Source organism: Arachis hypogaea, chromosome 9, assembly GCF_003086295.3.
Source record: "Arachis hypogaea cultivar Tifrunner chromosome 9, arahy.Tifrunner.gnm2.J5K5, whole genome shotgun sequence".
In the NCBI taxonomy this organism is placed as follows: domain Eukaryota; kingdom Viridiplantae; phylum Streptophyta; class Magnoliopsida; order Fabales; family Fabaceae; genus Arachis; species Arachis hypogaea.
In genome coordinates, this window is record NC_092044.1 from 74,427,786 (window position 1) to 74,435,970 (window position 8,185).

The 8,185-nt window shown below is 39.5% G+C and overlaps 1 non-coding gene across 1 annotated transcript; it reads left to right on the forward strand.

Moving 5' to 3' along the window:
* The first annotated feature begins 7,093 nt into the window (after positions 1-7,093).
* LOC112713887 (small nucleolar RNA R71) lies at positions 7,094-7,201 on the forward strand. The gene has a single exon (XR_003158847.1). It is a non-coding gene; the product is annotated as a small nucleolar RNA R71 (small nucleolar RNA).
* Positions 7,202-8,185: the final 984 nt, after the last annotated feature.

An 8,185-nucleotide genomic window follows, 5' to 3' on the forward strand; every position in this document is an offset into this window, starting at 1 on the left:
TAGGATATTGGAAGTCCAAGCCCAAGGACACCAAGGCTCAAGAAGGTTCTTCCAAGCCAGATGAAGGTGGCTCATTGATAAACCACTATTTTATGGTTTATCTTGTGCTCAATTGAGTGGTTTTTATCAAGCCTTTGCCCACTTATTCATATGATTTGCATGGTTTTACATTCTCCTTCCTGATTTTGTGCTATGATTAAAAACATGCTTTTTTGGTCTTAATTTTGCTATGTTTAATCCTCTCTTATTATCATTCGATGCCTTGATATGTGTGTTAAGTGATTTCAGAGATTACAAGGCAGGAATGGCTCAGAGGATAGAAAGGAAGCATGCAAAATTGGAAGGAACACAAGAAGTTGAAGAAATTGCTAAGCTGTCCAGGCTGACCTCTCTGCACTCAAACGGTCATAACTTGAGATATAGAGATCTAAATGAGATGGTTCTAGTTGCGTTGGAAAGCTAACATCCGAGGCTTCGCAACGATATATAATTTGCCATAGCTGCCTCATGCAAGAAATTGTAATCATCAACAATGGCGCCAAAGACTTGGTAGCGCTCTCAACGTGAATCACACTTTGTCACAACTCCGCACAATTAACCAGCAAGTGCACTGGGTCGTCCAAGTAATACCTTGCGTGAGTAAGGGTCGATCCCATGGAGATTTTTGGTATGAAGCAAGCTATGGTCATCTTGTAAATCTCAATTAGGCTGATTCAAATGATTATGATGGTTTTCAAATATTAACAGATAAATAAAGCATAAAATAAAGATAGAGATACTTATGTAATTCATTGGTGGGAGTTTCAGATAAGCACATGGAGATACTGTGTTCATTCTGAATATCTGCTTTCCTACTGCTTTCATCCAATCCTTCATACTCCTTTCCATGGCAAGTAGTATGTAGGGCATCACCGTTGTCAATGGCTACATCCCATCCTCTCAGTGAAAATGTTCCAAATGCTCTGTCACAGCACGGCTAATCATATGTCGGTTCTCGATCATGTCAGAATAGAATCCATTGATTCTTTTGCGTCTGTCACCACGCCCAACAATCGCGAGTTTGAAGCACGTCACAGTCATTCAATCCCTGAATCCTACTCGGAATACCACAAACAAGGTTTAGACTTTCTGAATTCTCAAGAATGCTGCCAATGGATTTTAGCTTATACCACGAAGATCCGGATTAAGGAATCTAAGAGATACACGCTCGGTCTAAAGTAGAACGGAAGTGGTTGTCAGTCACGCGTTCATAGGTGAGAATGATGATGAGTGTCACGGATCATCACACTCATCATGTTGAAGTGCAACGAATATCTTAGAATAAGAATAAGCTGAATTGAATAGAAAATAGTAGTCATTGCATTAAAACTCAAGGTACAGCAGAGCTCCACACCCTTAATCTATGGTGTGTAGAAACTCTACCGTTGAAAATACATAAGTGATGGTCTAGGCATGGCCGAATGGCCAGCCCACATAAACGTGATCAAAGGATCATAAAGTAATCCAATAATAATCCAAAGATAGATCCCAAGATGTCTAATACAATAGTAAAATGTCCTATTTATACTAGACTAGTTACTAGGGTTTACAAAAATAAGTCTAAATGCAGAAATCCACTTCTGGGGCCCACTTTGGTGTGTGCTTGGGCTGAGCTTGAGCTTTACACGTGTAGAGGCTTCTTCTGGAGTCAAATGCCAAGTTGTAACGTGTTTTTGGCGTTTAACTCTGGTTTGTGACGTGTTTCTGGCGTTTTACTCCAGAATGCAGCATGGGACTGGCGTTGAACGCCAGTTTACGTCGTCTAATCTCGAATAAAGTATGGACTATTATATATTTCTGGAAAGATCTGGATATCTACTTTCCCACGCCGTTGGGAGCGTGCCATTTGGAGTTCTGTAGCTCTACAATTCCATCTCGAGTGCAGGGAGGTCAGAATCCAATAGCATCAACAGTCCTTTGTCATCCTTCTATCAGAGTTTTGCTCAGGTCTCTCAATTTCAACCAGAAAAATACCTGAAATTACAGAAAAACACACAAACTCATAGTAAAGTCCAGAAATGTGAATTTTGCATAAAAAATAATGAAAACATCCCTAAAAGTAGCTAGATCCTACTAAAAACTACCTAAAAACAATGCCAAAAAGCGTATAAATTATCCGCTCATCACAACACCAAACTTAAATTGTTGCTTGTCCCTAAGCAACTAAAAATCAAATAGGATAAAAAGAAGATAATACACTATAAATCTCAAAATATCAATGAATATTAGTTCTAATTAGATGAGCGGGACTAGTAGCTTTTTGCTTTTGAATAGTTTTGGCATCTCACTTTATCCTTTAAAGTTTAGAATGATTGGCATCTATAGGAACTCAGAGTTCATATAGTGTTATTAATTCTCCTAGTTAAGTATGTTGATTCTTGAACACATCTACTTTTATGAGTCTTGGTCGTGGCCCTAAGCACTTTGTCTTCCAGTATTACCACCGGATACATAAATGCCATAGACACATGACTGGGTGAACCTTTTCAGATTGTGACTCAGCTTTGCTAAAGTCCCTAGTTAGAGGTGTCCAGAGCTCTTAAGCACACTCTTTTTGCTTTGGATCACGACTTTAACCACTCAGTCTCAAGCTTTTCACTTGGACCTGCATGCCACAAGCACATGGTTAGGGACAGCTTGATTTAGCCACTTAGGCTTGGATTTTATTTTCTTGGGCCCTCCTATCCATTGATGTTCAAAGCCTTGGATCCTTTTTACCTTTGCCTTTTGGTTTTAAGGGCTATTGACTTTTTCTGCTTGCTTTTTCTTTTTCTTTCTAATTTTTTTCGCCACTTTTTTTCGCAAGCTTTGCTCTTCACTGCTTTTTCTTGCTTCAAGAATCAATTTTATGATTTTTCAGATCATCAATAACATTTCTCTTGTTCATCATTCTTTCAAGAGCCAACAATTTTAACATTCATAAACAACAAGTTCAAAAATATGCAATGTTCAAGCATTCATTCAGAAAACAAAAAGTATTGTCACCACATCAATATAATTAAACTAATTTCAAGGATGAATTTGAAACTCATGTACTTCTTGTTCTTTTGTATTAAAAACATTTTTCATTTAAGAAAGGTGAAGGATTCATGGAATTATTCATAGCCTTAAGAAATAGTTACTAAATACTAATGATCATGTAGTAAAGACACAAACATAGACAAACATATAGCATAAAAATTGAAAAACAGAGAAATAAAAACAAGGAATGAGTCCGCCTTAGTGATGGTGATGTCTTCTTCTTGAAGGACCAATGATGTCCTTGAGCTCCTCTATGTCTCTTCCTTGCCTTTGTTGCTCCTCCCTCATTGCTCTTTGATCTTCTCTAATCTCATGGAGAATGATGGAGTGCTCTTGGTGTTCCACCCTTAGTTGGTCCATGTTATAACTCAAGTCTTCTAGAGAAGTGTTGAGTTATTCCCAATCGTTTTTTGGAGGAAAATGCATCCCTTGAGGCATCTCAGTGATTTCTTGATGATGAGCTTCTTCATGTGTCTCTTGAGATCCATGAATGGACTCTCTTATTTGCTCCATCCTCTTCTTAGTGATGGGCTTATCCTCTTCAATGAGGATGTCTCCTTCTATGATAACTCCAGCTGAGTAGCATAGATGGCAAATAAGATGAGGAAAACTAGCCTTGCCATGGTGGAGGACTTTTCGGCTATTTTGTAGAATTCAAGAGAGATGACTTCATGAACTTCTAGTTCCTCTCCAATCATGATGCTATGGATCATGATGGCCCGATCTACAGTAACCTCAGATCAGTTGCTAGCGGGGATGATGGAGCGTTGCATGAACTCCAACCATCCTCTAGCCACAGGCTTTAGGTCCAGTCTTCTTAATTGAACCAGCTTGCCTTTTGAGTCTCTTTTCCATTGAGCTCCTTCCACACATATGTCCATAAGGACTTAGTCCAACCTTTGATCAAAGTTGACCCTTCTAGTGTAGGGGCGTGCATCTTCTTGCATCATAGGCAAGTTGAATGCCAACCTCACATTTTCCGGACTGAAATCTAAGTATTCCCCGAACCATTGTAAGATAATTCTTTGGATTAGGGTTCATACTTTGATCATGGTTCCTAGTGATCCATGCATTGGCATAGAACTCTTGAACCATTAGGATTCTGACTTGTTGAATGGGGTTGGTAAGAACTTCCCAACCTCTTCTTTGGATCTCATGTCGGATCTCTGGATACTCGTTTTTCTTGAGCTTGAAAAAGACCTCAGGGATCACCTTCTTCTTGGCCACAACTTCATAGAAGTGGTCTTGATGGAACTTTGAGATGAATCTCTCCATCTCTCATGACTCGGAGGTGGAAGCTTTTGTCTTTCCTTTCCCTTTTCTAGAGGTTTCTCCGGCCTTAGGTGCCATAAGTGGTTATGGAAAAACAAAAAAGCTATGCTTTTACCACACCAAACTTAGAATATTGTTCGCCCTCGAGCAAGAGAAGAAAAAAGAAAAGAAAACGAAAAAAAAGGAGGAGAGGGAGAGAGGTGTTTATTCGGCCAAGGGGGAGAAGAGAGGGTTGTGTTGTGAAAATGAAGAATGATATAGGGGTTTATATAGTGGAGGGAGAGGGGTTAAGGTTCGGCCATATTGGGTGGGTTTGGGTGGGAAAGGGATTTGAATTTGAGGGTAGGTGGGGTTTTTGGGGAAGAGTGGATGGATGTGAGTGGTGAAGAGGTGATGGGGAAGAGAGATTGAGGTGATTGGTGAAGGGTTTTTGGGGAAGAGTGTTATTGGATTGTGTGAAGAAGAGAGAAGGTGAGTTGAGGTAGGTAGGGATCCTGTAGGGTCCACAGATCATGAGATGATCATGTGGCGTCCACAGATCCTGAGGTGTCAAGGATTATCATTCCTGCACCAATAAGGCGTGTAAAATGCCCTCTGCATGCAATCCTGGCATTTAACTCTAGATTGATGCTTGTTTTTGGAGTTAAACGCCAGTTCTATGCTTGTTTTGGGCGTTCAACGCCAGTCTGCAGCATGTTTCTGGCATTGAACACCAGTTCCATGCTTGTTTCTGGCGTTTAACACCAGCTCTCCTTAGGGTGTAATCCTGGCATTTAAATGCCAGATTGTTGCTTGTTTCTGGCGTTCAACTCCAGATTCATGCTCTGTTTTGGCATTGAACGCCAGCCAGATGCTTCTTACTGGCGTTCAAACGCCAGTAAGCTCTTCCTCCAGGGTGTGCTATTTTTGATTCTGCTTTTAATTTTAGTATTTTTTTGTGACTCCACATGATCATGAACCTAATAAAACATAAAAAAATAAAAATAAAATTAGATAAATAAAAATTGGGTTGCTTCCCAATAAGGGCTTCTTTAATGTCACTAGCTTGACAGTGTGCTCTCATGGAGCTTTACAGGTGATCAGGTCAATGTTGTGGACTCCCAACACCAAACTTAGAGTTTGAATGTGGGGGTTCAACACCAAACTTAGAGTTTGGTTGTGGCCTCCCAACACCAAACTTATAGTTTGATTGTGGGGGCTTTGTTTGACTCTGTATTGAGAGAAACTTATCGTGCCTCTTTTTCATGTTTACAGAGGGATACCCTTGGGCCTTAAACACAAGGTAGTCCCCATTCAATTGAAGGACTAATTCTCCTCTGTTAACATCAATCACAGCTCTTGCTGTGGCTAGGAAGGGTCTTCCAAGGATGATGCATTCATCCTATTCCTTCCTAGTGTCTAAGATTATGAAATCAGCAGGGATGTAAAGGCCTTTAACCTTCACTAACATGTCCTCTACCATTCTATAAGCTTGTCTTATTGACTTGTCTGCCATCTCTAATGAGAAAGTGGTAGTTTGTACCTCAAAGATTCCCAGTTTCTCCATTACAGAGAGTGACATAAGATTTATACCTGACCCCAGGTCACACAGAGCCTTCTCAAAGGTCATGGTGCCTATGGTACAGGGTATTAAGAATTTACCAGGATCTTGTTTCTTTTGAGGTAAAGTTTGCTGAACCCATGTATCTAGTTCACTAATGAGCAAGGGAGGTGCATCTTCCCAAGTCTCATTACCAAACAACTTGGCATTCAGCTTCATGATAGCTCCTAGATATTGAGCAACTTGCTCTTCAGTTACATCTTCATCCTCTTCAGAGGAAGAATAGTTTTCAGAGCTCATGAATGGCAGAAGGAAGTTTAATGGAAACTCTATGGTCTCTATATGAGCCTCATATTCCTTTAGGTCCTCAATAGGGAACTCCTTCTTGTCTGGGAGACGTCCCATGAGGTCTTCCTCATTGGGATTCACGTCCTCCCATTCCTCTCTAGGTTCGGCCATTTTAACTATGTCAATGGCCTTGCACTCTCTTTTTGGATTCTCTTCAGTATTGCTTGGGAGAGTACTAGGAGGAGTTTTAGTGATTTTCTTACTCAGCTGGCCCACTTATGCCTCCAAATTTCTGATGGATGACCTTGTTTCACTCATGAAACTTAAAGTGGCCTTAGACAGATTAGAGACTATGTTTGCTAAGCTAGAGGAGCTCGGCCCAAAATTTTCTGTCTGTTACTGATAAGATGATGAAAAAGGCTTGCTATTGCTGAGCCTTTTTCTTCCACCATTATTAAAGCCTTGTTGAGGCTTTTGTTGATCCTTCCATGAGAAATTTGGATGATTTCTCCATGAGGAATTATAGGTGTTCCCATAGGGTTCACCCATGTAATTTACCTCTGTCATTGCAGGGTTCTCAGGATCATAGGCTTCTTCTTCAGAAGATGCCTCTTTAGTACTATTGGATGCATTTTGCCATCCATTCAGACTTTGAGAAATCATGTTGACTTGTTGAGTCAACATTTTGTTCTGAGCCAATATGGCATTCAGAGCATCAATCTCAAGAACTCCCTTCCTCTGAGGCATCCCATTATTCACAGAATTCCTCTCAGAAGTGTACATGAATTGGTTATTTGCAACCATGTCAATAAGTTCTTGAGCTTTTGTAGGTTTTTCCTTTAGGTGAATGGATCCACTTGCAGAATGGTCCAATGACATCTTAGAGAACTCATATAGACCATGATAGAATATATCCAGAATGGTCCACTCTGAAAGCATGTCAGAAGGACACCTTTTGGTCATCTGCTTGTATTTTTCCCAAGCTTCATAGAGGGATTCACCATCTTTTTGTTTGAAGATCTAAACATCCACTCTAAGCTTGCTCAGCTTTTGAGGAGGAAAGAACTTAGCCAAGAAGGCTGTGACCAACTTATCCCAAGAGTTCAGGCTATCTTTAGGTTGTGAGTCCAACCATGTTCTAGCTCTGTCTCTTACAGCAAAAGGGAAAAGCATGAGCCTGTAGACTTCAAGATCTACTCTATTAGTCTTAACAGTCTCACAGATCTGCAAGAACTCAGTTAAAAACTGGTAGGGCTCTTCTGATGGAAGTCCATGGAACTTGCAGTTTTGTTGCAATAGAGCAACTAGTTAAGGTTTCAGCTCAAAATTGTTTGTTCCAATGGCAGGGATTGAGATACTTCTTCCATCAAACTTGGAAGTAGGTGTAGTATAATCACCAAGCATCCTTCTTGCATTATTATTTTCGGCTGCCATCTCCTCTTCCTTTTCAAAAATTTCTTTAAGGTTGTCTCTGGATTGTTAAAATTTAGCTTCTCTTAGTTTCCTCTTCAGAGTCTTTTCAGGTTCAGGGTCTGCTTCAACAAGAATATTCTTGTCCTTGCTCCTGCTCATATGAAAAACAAGGGAATAGAAAATAATAATAATAGGGATCCTCTTTACCACAGTAGAGAGGTTCATTTATGTTAGTAGAAGAAGAAAAGAATAGAAGAAGGAAAAAGTAAGAATCCAAACAAAAGGGGGAAGAGTGGGTTTGAATTGTTGAGATGAAGAGAAGTGTTAATAAATGAATGAATAAATAGAAAGAGATGAGAGAGAGAGAGAGGGGTTTTTGAAATTTAACTTAAAATAAAAGAAAAATATTTTTGTTTTTAGTTTAAATTAAAGTTAAAATTCGAAAACTAAGAGAAGGAATAAAATCAAAATTAGAATTTGAAATAATTAGTTAATTAAAAGAATTTTGAAAAAGAGGGAGATGATTTTCGAAAATTAGAGTGAGAAAAGTAGTTCGGTGGTTTTGAAAAAGATAAGAAACAAACAAAAAGTCAATTAGTTAGTTGAAAAAGA